At 35.5% G+C, this 19332-nt stretch overlaps 1 pseudogene; it reads left to right on the plus strand.

Moving 5' to 3' along the window:
* The first annotated feature begins 5251 nt into the window (after positions 1 to 5251).
* On the plus strand, positions 5252 to 9742 carry LOC131059901 (zerumbone synthase-like; annotated as a pseudogene).
* The last annotated feature ends 9590 nt before the right edge of the window (positions 9743 to 19332 follow it).

The raw sequence follows: 19332 nt of genomic DNA on the forward strand, positions 1-19332 counted from the left end.
ATCAAAGCAACTTAATTAACATACATTCCACCGATATAATATTACAATATCCATAAATACATGGCTTCCAAAATACCATGGAATCCAAATGTTACAATATCAAGGTTACATAAATGTTTGATACAATGACCACAAGGTCTCAAGTGAACAAAGATTGCGAACAAGAGCTATTACATGAACCACGAACCAAGAAACACCAGCGAAGCCTTTCCTCGCTTGAAGATACAATCCAGAACATCCGATGGGAAGTGGCACTACCACCCGACCATGTGATTCTGAAATGGAACCACCCCACCATGCTAGGAGATAGTAGAAGACCCTCAAGCAAGAAAAATAAGACGAGTACGACAGAACTACATGACTCCGCAAACATCCATGTGACTCAACTCACAAACACTAGTGACTCTAAGGAGAGAGTGTCATCGCATGGCTTAAGGTGGTTACCCTGGTAGGCCTCCATAGGTCCCGACCCCCATCCTGGGTTATCCTGGTAACCTCTCCTGAACCTCCGGCTCCATCTAAGCCTCATGCGGACCCTACCAATCCTTTCGTGAAGACAAGGTGATAGGTTTGCCATTCCAGGCCTTCTCACCACATCCTGAGCCTATACAAGCACTCAACCATGTGCGAGGCATATTATCTTAATTAATATTTTAACTACCCACCCCCTAATCAATTATTAGGTTATCACTTCTTAACTGACTTTCGATGGGTTGTCCTGCCATCCACTTTGGGCGTGGTCCCCACTCGAAAGCCACTCTCTCTCATAGGACACTAACAGGAAAGATCTCTCTACGAGAACTCTATGACAAAACAGACAGCCATATCTAATCCTGACAAACCACAGGTGAAGGATACACAATCACTAACCCAGGATTGACCATTTGGAACAAAACACACAATGGCTCACATCAACAGGGTTATACAACAACACCTGACCAAGGGGGTATAACAACATATGATATAATGACAACTCAACCAGAATTGCAACGAAATTAAGCTTGACTGCAAATACCATTTACACAAGATCCTAATACAAGCAATCTTTTCTAAAAATAGTCAAAAGCATAAAATACTTGCAATTAAAGATTTTCCAGAAAACAAGAAAATACAACTATATTAATACAAGGAAATCAATGTTGTCATTTGACCAATAAGGTTAAATAAAACCACATTAAAATTAACCCCCTAATTATATGTTCATGATTTATTAACAATAGACCCGATTAGATTATATCAACAATCCAAATTAAAAATTATATATTTCCAGGGAATCTAATTAATACATATTTTCTCCAAAGTAATAAAATAAAACAATTTCCTTATAACTTTTAATAACCCCAATAAATTTAATTAAAATTAAATCTATTACTATAGTAACTAAATTATTACACTGAGATGTACAGCTATTGACAAAACTACCATAGCTAGATATCGAAACAAGAGGGAATATTTTCTCTGGTAAATCCCATTTTCTCCCAAAACTTGCAACTTCCATGCATAGTAAAAAGCTTGGCAAAATTTGCTAGAATAACTTTTCCCAATTTTCTCAAAATTTTAATCTATAAAGACCCAGGGAATAACTTATTTCCATAAACTAGAAATTAATTTCAGAAATGGACTTTAGCCAAGAACAAGAAATAACCAGAAAGGATTTTGGATTTGACAAATATTTTTAACACACATCATTCAGAAAGAGGGAAGAAATAAAAATATTTTCTTTAAAAACAACCAAAAGAAGCCACCCAACCTGGTATAGCTTTCCACCCAACCTGGTATAGCTTTCCTGGAAGAACTTTTTAGGAGAGATTCAATCCTTCAACAAGCTTCCAAACAATTTTTCTTCACCAAAATCTCTACCTCTTTCCCGTGACCCCCAAAAACAAAAAAGATATTTTCCCTTTTAAACTAAAATTTTTAGGTTGCATATATTTTTCCCAAAAACCCTAATATTTAATTTTAGTAATAAAATAAATTTTATTTTCTTTTCTAATTCCATTCAATAAGAAAAAATCATTTTTTTCTTTTCTTTTCTCATGCAAATAATTAATTTTCTAAAAAAAATTAAAGCAGTACTTTAATTCTAATTTATTCTTTTATTCATTTATTTATTTATTTATTATTTTTTTAAAATTCTAGGAAACAATAAATGAAATTAATCTAATTTATTTTTCACTAAAATTTAAATAAGATATATTTCTAATATAATGCAACTTGCAGCTTAATTTAATAACTTCTTTTAATTAATTAAATTTATAATCTCAATGCATAAAATACATAATTCAAAAATACCAACTATGAGATAACTCCATAAATTTAATTAATTAATTAAATCCACTAAACAGACAAACTGAGCAAACCCCAAGCAAAGACTTAGAAAAAGTCAAACGACAATACACAAAGGCTGAACAAACTGACAGGACGACCAACTGACGACACTCACAAGAGTGTAACTGGTTAAAATAGGGTCAACTACTACCTCCTCCACTTCCATCACACAATATAAGGCACGCTCAGACCTATGAAGCCAAGTGGAGACGATACCCCATACCTACCCGATACTTGTACCTGCAATATCCTGCATCACCGAACCACACATGCATATATACAATATAGAAAACATGACATGCACACCGATGAAGGAGAATCGCAACATTCCCTGTCTCACCGGAGTGAGTGAAGTAAAATTGTCCCCTTGCATCTAATACACTCGCAGACACGCAACATATAATTTCACATTGCATAGATAAAGTAAAGTGTCAGTACATAGCAATAATCCATAAAATACCATATCACAAGTACTGAAATACTGCAAATAAATTATGCATCTCATATCCAGACAAAGCATAAAATAATGTCATATAAGTCTGAATAACACCTCATAGTAATGTATCCACTGAAAGTAAACAATAATAAAATATGAGTCTAATAAGTTCAAATGAGGAGGGTACTACATTCTCCCCCCCAAAACTAGGCTTACTCTTGGAAGCCTAAAACAAATAAGAATACAGCTCTCTCTCTCATCTTCGCTGCATCCTCCCAAGTCGTCGAGGTCTCATTATTTGGGTCCCATAGGACCCTTACTTGGTCGATGGTACAACCCCTAAGGATCAAATCCCGATGTTGAAGAATGCGCACGGGCTCCATGGAAAGTTTCTCGTCCTCAACCTGCAAAGAGTTCCAATCAAGAACATGTGTCACATCAAGATGATAATGTCAAAGAACTGAAACATGAAAGACATCGTGGATGCGGGATAGACTCGGTGGCAAGGAAAGACGGTAAGCAATAGGTCCTATCCTCTCAAGGATCTCAAAAGGGCCAACAAATTGAGGCGCCAACTTAGAACCCTTTCCATAACGGATCGGACTCTTCTGCGGATGCACTCTCAAAAACACACGGTCGCCAACAGAAAAATGATGATCTACCCTATGAGCATCTGCATACTTCTTCTGCCTATCCTGTGCAGCTACCAAATGCTCACAAATCCGCTCTACCTACTGCTCCATCTCTCAAAGAATATCTGGTCCTATAAGCGCCCTGTCCTCTAGCCGATCCCAACTCAAAGGAGTGCGACAAGGATGACCATACAACACTTGAAAGGGGGACATACCTATGGAGCTGTGATATCCATTGTTATAAGAAAACTCCACTAGATAGATATAATCCTCCCAGCGCGATTGATGTTCCATTACATACATGCGAAGAATGTCCTCCAAAACCTGATTCACTCGCTCGGTCTGACCATCTGTCTCTGGGTGATAAACTGAACTAAAGTTCAACTGAGTCCCTAAAGCATGCTGAAGTGAGGTCCAAAATGCTGAGGTAAAGACAGGATCTCTATCAGAGATGATCCACCTCGGAATCCCATGCAATCTCACTACATCTTCCAAGAAGACTCGTGCCACCACTTATGTCGTATAGGAAGCTCGAATAGGAACAAAATGAGCAACCTTTGTCAATCTATCAACAATTACCATGATAGCATCATGACGATGTGAAGAGACAGGCAACCCAACAATAAAATCCATGGAAATGATATCCCATTTCCAATCCGGTACCAAATTAGGTTGTAAAAGCCCTGTTGGGTGTTGATGCTCTGCCTTCACCCACTGACACTCTAAACACTTCGACACTAAATCAATAATGTTGTGTTTCATACCAGCCCAATGATAAATCTGTCTAAGATCTGTGTGCATCTTCTTGACACCTGGATGTCCCGAATAAGGTGCACGATGGGCCTCAGTCATGATCAAAATGTGAAGACCCTCCAAAGCAGATACATAGATCCGTCCAAGGTGACAAAGAAGTCCTTCTGCCTCAAGTTTATATCCAAAAAATCTACCCTCTAAAGGCCTTCCGAACTCTATCACGACTTTAACATCCTGATACCAAGTATCCTGAGGAAGAACTCCAAGAATCCTCTCTCTCAAGTCTACTCCAAGGGACAATACTGAAACTTCATGTCGCCTATGACTCAAAGCATCTGCCACCACATTCTCTTTCCCTTGAATATAATGAACCTCAAAATCATACTCGCAGAGGAATTCCATCCATCTCTGTTGTCAAGCATTCAATTTCGGCTGCGTGAATATATACTGCAGACTGCGGTGATCACTATGCAGCTCAAACCAACGCCCTAACAGGAAATGCCGCCACCTAACCAAAGCATGAACTACAGCTACCAACTCTAAATTGTGAATTGGATAGTTCAACTCGTGGTTCTTGAGTTTGTGAGACTCATAAGCAACCACACATCCATCCTGCATAAGCATTGCACCTATACCTTCCAAAGAGGCATCTGTGCATACCATAAAATCTCTAGATGGATCAGGAACTGCCAAAATCAGAGCACTGACAAGGAGTTCCTTCAAGGTCCAAAAAGATGCCTCACACTGCTCTGACCAAACAGACTTCTTCCCTTTCCTCTGAAGAGAAGTAATCGGGTGTCCTATCTGGGAAAAGCCCTCAACAAAGCGATGGTAATATCTGGCCAAACCCATAAAACTCTGAACTTTTGAAACGTTGGTCGGCGTTGGCCAATCAACAATGGCTTGGATCTTTGGAGGATCCACGGATATACCTTCTCCCGAAACCACATGACCAAGATAGTTCACCTCAAACTGGAAAAAGTCACACTTTGCCAAATTGGCATAAATCTGATTCTCCCTCAAGCATTGCAATACCTGACGTAAGTGACCCTCATGCTCTTCCATAGTTCTAGAATAAATCAGAATGTCATCCAAGAATAGAATGACGAAACGATCAAGGTAGGTGCGAAAAACCCCATTTCTGAGGCTCATGAAAAATGAAGGTGCGTTCGTCAACCCAAATGGCACCATTGTGAACTCATAGTGACCATAACGAGTACGAAACGTTGTCTTATAAATATCTGCATCCTGAATGCGCAACTGATGGTACCCAGATTTCAAGTCAATCTTAGAAAACACCTTAGCTCCCTTTACCTGATCAAAAAGATCATCTATACGAGGAAATGGATATCAATTCCGGATGGTTACCTTATTCAGCTATTGGTAATCAATGCATAACCGAAGAGAATCATCCTTCTTCTTAACGAAGATAACAGGCGCACCCCAAGGAGAAATACTAGGATGAATGAATCCCTTGGCCAATAATTCTTCTATCTGCAACTTCAACGCACTCAACTCCTGAGTAGTCATCCGATATGGAGCTCTCGAAATAGGTTCTGCACCAGGAACCAAATCAATTCGAAAGTCTATTTCTCAGTTCGGAGGCATACCAGGAATATCCAATGGAAACACATCAGCATACTCTCGAAAAATAGGGTGACCATCAAGAGTGATTTCTCGACTCTCTGACTCATCCACATACTCAAGAGTAACTGCAAAAAGATGACACCCTCTACGCATACACCGCTTAAGTTGCATAGTGGAGATCATACGTAGGGATATTGGTCTCTGAACTCCAATAATCTACACTTCTCTGCCAAGGTCATCTAAACACTCCATTGTCTTCTTGCGATAGTCTACACGAGCACTTTGAGATGATAGCCAATCCATCCCCAACACAACTCCATAAGAACCCAAAGGAATGACTCAAAGGTCAACTAAGGTAACTATGGTTCCTAGGTCCAACTCACAACTAGGAATAAAGGCATCTACAAAAACACGAACACCTATAGCCAAATCTCACATGAGTGGGTGGTGGTGAAGGACTGTGACAGTCAGAACCACGGCCCTGTCCTCCACCTCTGGCTCCTTTGCGACCACCCATACGGCCACCTCCCCTAGCTTTCCTAGCCATGACCTAGCACTACAAAAGAGAAAATGGTTCAGATCTATGGCAAGGATAAGACGAGAGATATACAAACATTAACACCTAAGCAACAAGGTCAAACTAAATAGGCTCACTACAAACCCAGAGTACCCAGTGTTGAAACATGGGCTCTGATACATTATCCAATGTGAAGGTAATAGTAAAGGTATTGATAACATGAAAAAGACAACACAAGTAAAGAGGCAAGTAACTAACAATGAGCTTTCAAGAGAATCCCATGGCATAACCTTGAACAATGAGGAAAATAGGAGACGTTGTATGTGAAATGCAGAGTTGCAAGTGACAGTTCAAAATAGAAGACAATGTCATACCCACAAATATGGAATATGTGATAGTCTTGAGGATAAAATTTGTGACATGAGGGTTTATTCAAAAACTAGGAAAACGTTTATAAAATATTGACAAAACTAAGAGGATGGATAGGTATTGCAGGCCTGTGATAATCTGATAGTGAGGGAATTTTGATAGTCAAATTACTCCTTCAAAGGTACAGTTGAGTGTCTAACCTTTGACAGTGCACATTCCTAATGAAGAATAGAGGATTAACCTAAGAGCGTTATATTGTTTGTCTAACATATAAGGGTCTTGTAAGGACAGGAGTACATAAGGTGCAAGGTTTTTTAACTTATCGCATGGAAGGATGGAACAATTGTCTCAATCATGTTACTCGTTTAGGGGATGAAACATTTGGACATGCTCCTTAATGGTATTATGGGTTTGCCATCTTTATCTATGACATCTAAAAATATAACTACTACTTTGAGGTCATCAAGGGAAAATATAGTGTGAACGGGCATTAAAAGCAACAAAAAAGACAAAAGAGGAATAATACAATGGATATTTAAATTAGATGCTATGTATTGGGTGAGACTATAATTTTTTAATGTTAGTAGCTTTTGGCCTGTTTACTTTTCAAAAAAGTAACCAATCTTTGATACCTACCACATTTTGAGATAATGGACCTACATAGACATTAAGGGACATATATAGTGGTGCTCATGATGATTATCTTTCCCTTGCAATCAACTGAGATGACAACATAGTCTCAATCATGTATGGTACCCTATCACAATCAATGTGTAGTTTTGATCGTATATATTGTATATGATATATAGTTACCCTGGATAATTGGGTGAGATCAGTCTCTTGAACCATGGACTTTTCAACTATGTCCTGAGAGGTGCATTTAGGTTCAACTCAGTCAGGAGAGGTGCATTTAGGCACATCAATGGAGTGTGCCACTTTATAGGCAGAGAGGGATAAAATAATACATGGATAGAGGATATACTGCTAGCATGAATGGAGGCAAGAGCAATCATGCCCACTTTTAGAGATGTCATTACTATGATTGTTTTACAACAATTAATAGAGGCATAGATGATGTCATGAGCTAGCTAGGTGGAAGTGACCATTATTTGTTAGGAGATTGAGTTCCTTATATGAATTACTATGGTACTAGGGGGAGATTAAATTCACATTCATGATCATGAACCAGGGCTTTGTGTGTACAAACAATCAAATGGGGGAGGGTTCATCAAAATAACCTCCTCCCCGATTGATCTTTATTATAAATTTATGAATCGTTGTGATGTCTCCTATTATTATTTGGAATGAATATATTTGAAATGTTGGTATTATAGATATTAAAGACATTTATGTGTTTTACGTTTAGCTTGAGATGTTTTATTTTATATGTGTTTCTATATACATACATATGTGTACGTGAATCATATAACATAGATAATCAATATAGACACATTTATCTTAGGACATAGATAATCAATGTACACACATTTATCTTGGGTAATCAATGAACCATATATATTAATGGAATCTTTAGAATATGAATCAACGTAAGAGTCTAAAAGGATTCCCATCATTAGAATCTAAATGATAGATATCAATGAACTAAGCAATCATTGAAACAAATAAATAAGTGACGTAATATTGGTTTTATTATACAACATAGACCTAATTTTATTTTTTAATTTATTCTTGGTTGCATTGCACAAGTTAGGTGACAGTTGTATTGTAATGAAATTTCCCAATTGAAAATTTTGTACATGTTGCATCATCCACATGATGGCTTTCATACAAATGGATAGGTTAGTGAGTCATTCAAATATCTTGAGTACTTTTGTTGTCTAAACTAAATTTGAACAAGTTGGAAATCAAAACCATTAAATTTGTTGAGGTAGTCATTGAACAAATTTTATTCTCCACTCTCCATTCTCCAAACGTGTTTTGACTGCCTCTGTTCTATGATGCGTAATTTTATTAAAACACCTGTTTAATCACTCTATGATGCGTAATTTAATGGAACACCTGTTTAATCAAAGTTACAAATTTTAATCTTTCAACGATCATGGATGTTTTATATAAGACTGTCTCTGCTCTTCTCTACCTCACCATTATCTCACGCTAATCTCCTAAACTTTTAAGTTTTATGTCTGCAGTTTTTACAGCCATGGCTTGTACACACAGAAAGAAATTTGCTTTGCTATTTTCCAATAAAAATTTTAGGGCTGTAATCGAAGTTTTTAAGCGATTCAATTGTATCATTCATTGATCAAAATGGTGATGAAATGCAGATTGGAAGGCAAGGTGGCAATAATCACAGGCGGGGCGTCAGGCATTGGAGAAGCGAGTGTCCGGCTCTTCACAAAACACGGAACCAAAGTCATAATCGCCGACATTTCAGACAAAGCAGGGGAAAAACAGGCAGAATCTCTATCTCCATCGGCGACCTTCATCCACTGCGATGTGAGCAAAGAGGAAGACGTAAGTGCTGCCGTAGATTTGGCTATGCAAAAACACGGGCGGGTGGACATCATGTTCAACAATGCCGGGACGGCAGATGTGTAGAAAGGGAGCGTTGCAGAGTACGATGCGAAACAATTCGAGATCGTTATGAACGTAAATGCAAAGGGAGTTTTGCATGGGATGAAGCATGCAGCACGCGTGATGATCCCAGCTAAAAAGGGCTGCATAATTTGCACAGCCAGCGTTTCAGCGGTTTTGGGCGGCGGCATATCTTATGCTTACACTGCCTCTAAACATGCTGTTGTTGGCTTGTCCAAAAGCGGCGCTGCTGAGCTGGGCAAGTTTGGAATCAGAGTGAATTGTGTCTCACCTTCTATCGTTGCCACTCACATGGCAGTCAAGCTTATGGAGGAGAATACTTCTTCAGTGGAGGGGGAGGGGAGGGCCATGGTGGAAGAGTGAGCTAATAGTGTTGGGAACTTAAAGGGGGTTACTCTTAAAGAGGGGGATATTGCAGAGGCTGCTCTGTATTTGGCCAGTGATGAAGCAAGGTATGTCAGTGGTCTTAATCTTGTTGTCGATGGTGGATTCACTGTTATAGGCTACAGACCACCAATGGGGACTGCGCTTATTATCACCTCACATGTTTATTTGTTTCAGTGATTGCTTTGTACATTGACGTCTATGATTTAGATTATAATAATGGGATTCCTTTTGGACCCTTAGGTTTATTCATATTCTAAGGATTCCATAATAATATATATGGTTCATAGATTATCCAGGATGATTATTCTTAAATTAAACATAAAATAGATAAATGTTCATAATATCTACAACACCAACATATTAAATATGTCTATTCTAAATAATAATAGTTCAACATCACAATGATTCATAAATGTTATAATAAGGATCAATTGGGTAGGAGGTTATTTTGATGAACCCTCCCCCATTTCACTGTTTGCACACACAAGTCCTCATTCATGATCTTGAATGTGAATTGAATCTCTCCCCTAGTACAATAGTCATTCATATAAGGCAGCCAATTTCCTAACAAATAGTAGTCACCTCCACCTAACTAGCTCATGGCGCAATCTATGCCTCTACTAATTGTTGTACAACAATCATAGTAATGACATCTCTAAAAGTGGGCATGATTGTTCTTGCCTCCATTCATACTAGCACTATATCCTATGCTCATGTATTATTGTATTACCAATCACAACTCTGCAGAATTATTAAAATTGAAGAAAGAGGAGATTAGGAAAAAAGAAACTTTGTAATGTTATCCAATTTGAAAAGTTGGACGCTTTCTAAGAGTGGGAAGTCTAGATGAATTTGTTGATGCATTCTTATTAGCTTCCTTTGTGTTACATGTTAACATCCATCCCAAATTTTCTAAGTAAAATATATATGTATGTGCATGAATGCAATTTTGACCTCAATTTGTTCTATTTCAAGATTAAAAAATGAAAAATGGAGAACTTGAGTATAGTAAAATTTAATTTAACTATAGGAAAGAAAATATAACCAAGCTCATTTCTCGAATCTAAGAATATATTTTTTCTATCAACCTTTCTAATGTACATCTTAATAGATTTTCTACCTTCAAGAAAATTAACTAGATCCTAAGTCTAGTATTTGTCTAAACCTAGCATATGCTTCATTAGGGCCTTTATTCAAAAACATATTTTCTTTAGAAGATAGATATTCCTTTTAAGGATTTTGGTTCATCATCTATACAAGATAAAACAAAAATTTGGTGTATATTATAGCTATTAGGTTATTTTTGTTGCCTTGTGGACCTCTATATAGTTGGTGTGGAATAAGCCTCTTTGGAATCATATTCATCTTCTTATACAAAATGTGAAACTAATATTTCTTCCATATACTCTTCATCACTACCTTCACCATCCTACTCTTGTCCACGATCCTATTCATTTTTTATTATCTTCTTTCTCTCGATTATTCTCAAGATACGTCATATTGCTTTGTGATTCCTTTGACTATTCTTTCTTAGAGAAAAATTTAAGACCCTTGTACAAATATTTTAAATACATAATTTTGAATTTAAATAATTTTTAGAATCTTGTACAATTTTACTTCTTCATATTATTATATGAAAATGCATTTATTTAGCTTAACTTTATATCTCTCTTTGGTGCTTCTATTATATCTAATTTTGGTTATATCTATTATGGTATTTGTGAATTCTAAATGTATATACTTGAAAGATATTGTTGCTTGTCTTTGTAATTTTCAATTACGGTTAGAAGAATAATGATTTTTGTCATCGTGTTTACGTCCCTCTTGATCATTTAAAAACTAAAATTAAAGAAAAATAAGAAATTATGGAACTGGCTAGAAGTTATAGACTTTTGACTTTTCATCCAAAGTTTTGAATATCCTATAAATCTCCACCAAAAGGATGGTAAATTAGGTCACCGGTGCAAGGTTGCAAGGATGTGATATTAGTGAAGATTTAAGGGTTTTTTTACCATTGGTTTAGAATTCTTGACCTCTTATAGATATTAAAATTTATAATCATGAATAGATAGTCATCAATAAAATATTTGTCAACAAAATTAATTATAAAATTAGTCTATACATACGGATACTTGGCTCAAAATCTCAATGTCTTGATGACAATTTAATTATAAAAAAATCCTTTTTCACCCCTTTTGGAATCTAGTCATGTTGATCACCTTGTTGGTGAAGATAATTCATATCAGCCCTTTCAACCTCCCACAGAATTTGACTTTGATTTTTGCCAACATCTCTCTCTTGCTCAATCAATTTCTTCATCTCCTCTATTATCTAAAACACCTAAAAAAAGAGGTTGAAAGCCCAAGATTTTTAAAATCCAAGAAGAGATCGCAGCTGGTATCAAGTCTACAATTGTAGACAAGTTTTCACCCCATTCAAGACCGAGAAGAACATCTCGGGTGCAATGAGGATCATATCTTGGAATGTCAAAGGTTTGAATGCCTCTAACAAGAGGGGGCAGATCAAGCAGCAGTTGGATTCCTCCCAAGCAGACATCATTTTATTACAAGAAACAAAGCTTTCTGATGAAGCCTCTCAAAATATTTTTTAAAAAATGGACTTTATGGGATTTCATACATGTTCCTATAGTAGGGGCTTCCAGTGGTATTCTGACCTTGTGGAATCCCAAGACAATCAAAGCAAAAACCTTGAACCAAGGGACAAATTGGCATCTTATTCTTATTGAAAATTTTGATTTATCCTTTCTCCTATTTAATATTTATGGTCCAATAGCTTCTCATGAGAAACATGCTCTTTGGAATACTTTATCTTGTCAAATCCATCAACATGGAGTTCAGAAAATCATCTTAGGAGGTGATTTTAATGCCATTTTGTCTCAGGATGACAAGCAAGGAGGCAACCCTACTGCTTCTAAGGTGATTGATGACTTTGGATCTTTTGTGTTTGATAATGCCCTTTCTGACATTTTACCTTCTAATGGTCAATTTGCATGGACAAACCGGAGAAATTTTCAAATTGCAAGCAGATTGGATAGGTTTTTCACTTGATATGAATGGATCCTTCATAAATATACTTTCAGCTCTAATATTCTATCTTTATCTGGATCTAACCATTTTCCTATCTCATTATGCTTGGATAAACATGAAGTTTCTCATCATAGATCTTCTTTTAAATTTGAAAGAATATGGTTTCGGCACCCACACTTTCATGCTTTGCTTCGTCAATGGTGGGTAAATGCCCCCTTCTGTAGGGGGAACAAAAAATTTCAATTCTATATGAAAATGCAGTTTGTAAAAGCAAATATCAAATTCTGAAATAGGGAAGTATTCAAAAACATCTTTGTAGAGAAATCCTATGTAGAGAAGGAGTTAAAGGACATCAACGAACTTATCTTTTCTAATGGGATTAATCCTAAAACCTTCTCAAGGAAGAAGCATTTACAAAGTTATTGGGGAGAATTATGCCCTAGAGAGGAGGTGTATTGGAGACAAAAATCAAGGGAGATATGGTTAAAAGATGGGGATAAAAGTACTAAGTTATTTCAGGCATCTGCAAAGATTAAGCAAGCTGCATCTATTATCGTTTCTATTGAAATTCCTCTTTTTTGGGTGTAAAATTAACTAATGAACAAGAAATTAGGGAAGAGGGTGAACTCTTCTTTAAAAATCTTCTTGCTCCCTCTCCTCGGTTAGTTCCTAAGGAGTCCAATGTCGAGGTATTGTTAGATTTCATCCCTTGTCTGATTTCACATCGTGATAATGATTATCTGATGCAACCTTTCTCTCTTGTTGAACTCCAAGAGGTCATAGTTTTGATGGCTCTTGACGGATTTACTATGTTATTTTTTCAAAAGTGTTGGGACGTTCTAAGTTTTAATCTTTTAATGGCTTTGGAGGAGTCAAGACAAAAAGATTTTATTCTCAAGAACTTTAATTTAACCCATCTTTCTCTTATCCCAAAATCCAACAACCCTCAATCTTTTACAGACTTTAGGCCAATCTCCTTGTGTAATACAATTTACAAGATCTTCACAAAAGCTATTTATCTCCAGTTGAAATCCTTGATTCCTAAAGTAATATCTCCTCAGCAAGGAGGTTGAAAGCAATTAATTAACTCAATTAACTCTTCACAATCATCTACTTTCATAGTTAAATTAGACATGTTGAAAGCATATGATAAAGTATGTTGGTCCTTTCTTTTGAGAGTGCTTAAAAAGTTTGGATTTTCAGATAAGTGGTGCAAATGGATCAAAAAATTTCTCTCTGGTGTGCATTTCTTAGTTATTGTTAATGGTAATCCTTCTGGTTTTTTTCAAACCACTCAAGGAGTTCGGAAATGTGACCCATTATCACCTTTTCTCTTTATTATCATCGCAAAAAAATTTAGCAGATTGGTCAACAAGCAGTTGACTATGGGTCTTTGGAAGGGGGTGTGCATCCCTAATACTTCAGTTTTCATCACCCACACTTTATTTGTAGATGAAACACTTTTATTTGATTGTTCCAATATTCAAGAGGCAAGGCATATTAAGAAAATGTTGGACATATATACGTCTGGATCTAGGTAGAAAATCAGTGTCCAGAAGTCTAAATTATTCATATTTAATACTAGTGAAATGGTGTCTAACAGCATTATCCAAACCTTGGGCTTTCCAGTGGATTCTCTTCCATCTTCATACTTGGGCATCCCTTTCTTTGTGGGAGAAGGGAAACCTTCTTTCTGGGATTTTGTGATTGACAGATTAAAAATAAGAATTTTTGTGTGGAAAGCTAGATGGTTATCTTTGTCAGGCAAAATCCTTCTTGTCAAAATTGTTTTGGCTACAATCCCAAAATACTACATTTTTGTCCTTCAAGCCTCGAAATCTATTATTTCCCATATCAAGAAAATTATTCAAAATTTTATTTGGAAAAGAAATCTTTCAAAAGATAAAAAGATCCCTCTTGTGTCTCCTAACAAAATAACCCCCAGTAAAACTACGGGCGCGGTTGGTCTACACGATCTTTCAAAAAGGAATAAGGCCTTTAGGGGAAAGATGGTTTGGAATATTTATGTAAAACCAAATGTTTTGTGGTGTTAAATTATGCAAGAAAAGTATTTAGATACTCCTACCCCATCACATATTTTTACTATCCTTGATCCTCCATCAGGGTCTGCAGTTTGGAACTTCATGATGGCTTCTAGGAATGTGATTACTAGATATTTATCTTGGCAAGTACATAATGGCAAAGATGTCAACTTTTGGCATGACTCAAGGAGTGGTCTCCCCCCTCTTCATCTTGAGTAATCTCTAGTAGATGGGATCCCTATATTTATTTCTCATTAGGGATCTTACCTTCATGATTACATAGATGACCTTGAGAAGCCTTCAAACTGTTCCATTTTGAAGAATCATCTTCACTCCCAATCTCCCCAGATCAAAAGGTAAAATTGTCTCTGATTCTCAAGAACCGCATTGTATTTATTTCTAATGGTTTGGAAAAATTGATATGGTGCCCTTCTAAGAATGGAAAGTACTCTATTAAGGAAGGGTATAAGGAAATTCATCAGATGTCTATTCAATCCTATTCACAAAGAGCTTATAAATTTTGTTGGAACAACATTATTCTTCTGAAGGAAGGGATGTTTGCTTGGTTTGCTTTACACAAGAGAATACTTACTAGTGAGAGACTTGATAAATTGAATACTGCACCTCCATTTGCCTGTGTACTTTGTGGTGAGCATAATGAAACATTAGATCATCTTCTCCTCCAATGTGATTTTTCTCATTATTGTTGGATGTTTGTGGTTGCTAAACTTTTCTTTAGCATCCCTCTTCCAAATAATGTGTGGGATTTGTTCCAGTCCTGGCCAGTCTTATACGCATCCTCTCTTTTTGCATGCATTTGGAAAGTGATCGCATTCACAGTAGTATGGTCACTTTGGTGGGAAAGAAATAAGCGTATTTTTAGAAAGAAGACATCTTCTCTTTCTGATGTTCTCAATTACATTGAAAAATCAGTGTCAGACCTGGTTAATGCTCATGTTTCAAATCATTTCAATCCAAATAAGGAATTTACTTCTTGGGATGGCCAAGTTATTAATTTCTAGAAGGGCATATCTATTCCTATATCAACTTGCTTTCCAAGAGTGAGAATTAGTAAAATTGATAGAAATAAAGTGAAATGGTATCCTCCAAATTCAATGCATTTCAAATTGAATTTTGATGGTTCCTCTAAATGGAACCCAGGTGATTCAAGAGTAGGAGTATGCATAAGGGACCACAGAGGGTGTGTGTTTGCTTTAAAATCTATTTCCATTCCACCAGGTACTGACAACTTCGCAGAGGCATATGCTTTGCTTGAAGGCATTCTACTAGTTAAAAAATTGAACATTTCTTATATTCACATCGAAGGCGACTCAGCTATTATTATCAATGCTTAAGTTAGGCAGGTTGTGGGATGCTATGTAAATATGTACAGCTTTTGTGATGTTTTGGTTCGAACTTCATCTTACTGAACATAGTCCAGGAAGCATTCGATACTCATGGATGATTTGTGGCATTTGGTATTATGGACATTATGAGATATATTGTATCTTTTTGGCATATTAGGGATATAAGCTTCACACCCTTTCTATGTATTATCGAGCAAGGATCATATTTTTTCTTTCTAGTTCTTTTCTCCGAGAGCTCTTTGAATCAATTTTCTTAAAGAAATATATATAAATAAAATATATTAAGTGGCCTTGCCACCTTTTTGAAAAAAAAAAAAAAGATTTCAAAAACTTAAGAAGTAAGAATAAATGGTGAAATTTATGAGGAAGAGAGAACATTCAAAGTTACTTTACTTTCCTACCAAACTTTGAAGTCTGAAACCTAAAGTTGGTTCTCATTCAATTCCTTGCAATTAATTTATATAAGTGTTTTACTTGAAGAAAAATAATATTCCAAATTTTTCCTGGACAAATGAATTTCCAAATTTGAGAACCTGAAGTTTGAATGTATTAAGAAACCCCACAAACATTTTTAACTAGATAAACATTTAATAACTTCAAATTATATGCATGTTTTAAGTATTATGTTAGTACTTACAACATTTCTAGGAGCTACCACAATAGTGTGTCTCACTTCTAGGAGATCATAATTTTTTCCTTAAATCACACATTTGTTTCATAAAATTTAATGATTTAAGCCTTTAGGGGTTCCATCTAAAGGGTTTTGATTGAAGAGGGTTAAATTAGACCACCGTATGTTAAGCTCCATTGGATATAACCCCTCTAGTCTTAAATCATACCCACAATAGAATCTCCTTTACACCTATCAAAATGCAAAAAAGGAACCACTTTTGTTGTACCTTTTGAGGGATCAAATGAAGTCACTCAAAAATTATGTTTTGTAAGTATGTATGCAAACTTGTGTCATGTTGATATGAAATATTTCAAACAAAGAATGCTTAGGGATGTGAGACCTAGTAAAACCCAAAGAATGGTATGTAGTGGAATCACACAAGATGTCGTCTTCCCTATATTAGCATAATGTATTGAACTAACAAGTAATAACATGTGCTAAGGCATATGATAGACAAAGGAAGAGGATAATTATACTATTTAAGGAAGAGAAATAATGGGCATCACACTAGTAGTAATATAAAAGATATTCCACCTTACATAACATGTAGAAGTAGTACAATTAATAATGGCTTAAGGCACTAGACTACTAAAACTAACTATATAATTTATTGAGAAATTAACAAAAGGTGGATGGTAAATTTGAGTGATACAATACCAAATATCACCAAGACTCTTCACAAAATAATGGGACTTCCAACTACTTCTAAAATGATATAAGAGATATGGTGACTCTCTTAAGAAAAATATTTTGTCTTCCAACTACTTCAAAATTTCTCCTTGGATTTTCTAGTACATCATTATTATTTTAGTACTCCAAAATAACTACTGAATAGAAATATAATTTAGTTACATTTATAAATATGATACCATAAGGTGGTTAGTGAAATATTAAACATAAGAAAAAAGAAAACCTAATGAAAACATCACAACATTAATTTAACATAGAGAAACATATGGAGGAAAAAAGTTAAACAAGGAAGAGAGGACAAGTATATATATTATCTTAAATTTATTAAGATTAAAATATAATACACTTCCTTTCTCCTTTCTTTTGTCATCAACCTAACAACTCTTATTTTCCTCTAGAAATTTAATATGAAACCTTCACCCCAGGGCTCCAATTTATAGAGATATTGGAGGAGGGAAACCAATAGATAGTTTCCTATAATACAAGGTACATGTCAAAGAGCTCTTACAAAAACCAAATGATTTATACCTTAGATTATTCATCAAAATTGGTGCCTAAAATGACATTTCCCTGTAAAACCAATAGTCACCTTCATGACTTCTAACAAACACTCATTTCCAATTTCCCCCACTTTAGGAGTTAATTAATATTAGTTACAAATAATTAATTTCTAATATTAGTGAGCCCCTTTATCATTTCTTAATGTATTTGAAAAGTAAAAATATAAGATTATTACACCAATAATACCTTGGATGCCTACGAACACCTTGATAAGGATGTTAGACAACAAATAACATAGGATCTACAATATTTAATTGTAAAGTTATCCCACTTAACTATAATGTAGTAAGTTGAAAATTTGCTCATAAATATTGAAGTAATAAACTATAATTAATCACCACAAAATCTCCACCAAGATATCACAAGAGACCAAAAAGTGAGGGATGTTACATCATTTGTCATTAATAAAATATTGGACCTAGCATGACCAAAAAAATGTGTAAGAAAATAACATAGAGTATCATATAAGATCTCTCAAAACCAAATACATAACAAACATAGAAACAACTATTGTATAGAACATATATTCAAATAAAAAACAAGGGAACTACTTACAAAAGATGTCCTCATCTTCCCAAGTATGAATTTTCTATCCAAACTTGTGTGATTTTCTTGTTGTGAAGTTGGAACTCTTTATGATCAGAAACTTTAATGATCCATGTAGAGTTACCCCTTGGAATCCACCTAAAGGACTTTCCACTCAAGCATATTAGAGGAATCAAATATAATTATTTATCAAATAAACATGGAATACATCTACCCCACTAGAAAGGGGCATATGAGGGGTGGAATTATTCTTCCTAAGATGACGAGAGAATATCACTCTATTTAGTGGTAAAGTAAGCATATAGACCACTAGACTAACCTTCTCTAAAATATTGAAACGAAACAAATATTATGAAGCCAATTTGGAGTCCTTTTTAAATTTCATTAAACTTTTTCCTAATCTCTAAAATACCTTATCTCCCACCATAAATTCCCTAGCTACCCTCTTAAGACATGAATAACTTTGTTTATCAATTTGATGCTTTCTTCAACCCCTCCCTAATGATCTAAATCTATGTTTTATACTCGTAGAGTATATCAAAATCTCACAACCAAATTTACTAATCCGCCACATCCAATAGTCGTCGTCCACTTCTTACCATATAAATATTTGAATGGAGACATTATCAATAATACTTGATAAACAATATTATTGTAATAACCCACCAAAATTGTTCCAACAAAAATTGAGTATATTTTTTTTTTTTATTACGTTTTATTCAATTGCATACTCTGGGCATCCATCCAAATAGGACTGGGCATTCATCCATTCGGGATGAGCTTCTAACCATACGGGTTAGGCAGTTGTCCATACGGGACGTAAATTTCATCTATCAAATAC

This window comes from Cryptomeria japonica, chromosome 10, assembly GCF_030272615.1.
Source record: "Cryptomeria japonica chromosome 10, Sugi_1.0, whole genome shotgun sequence".
NCBI lineage: Eukaryota > Viridiplantae > Streptophyta > Pinopsida > Cupressales > Cupressaceae > Cryptomeria > Cryptomeria japonica.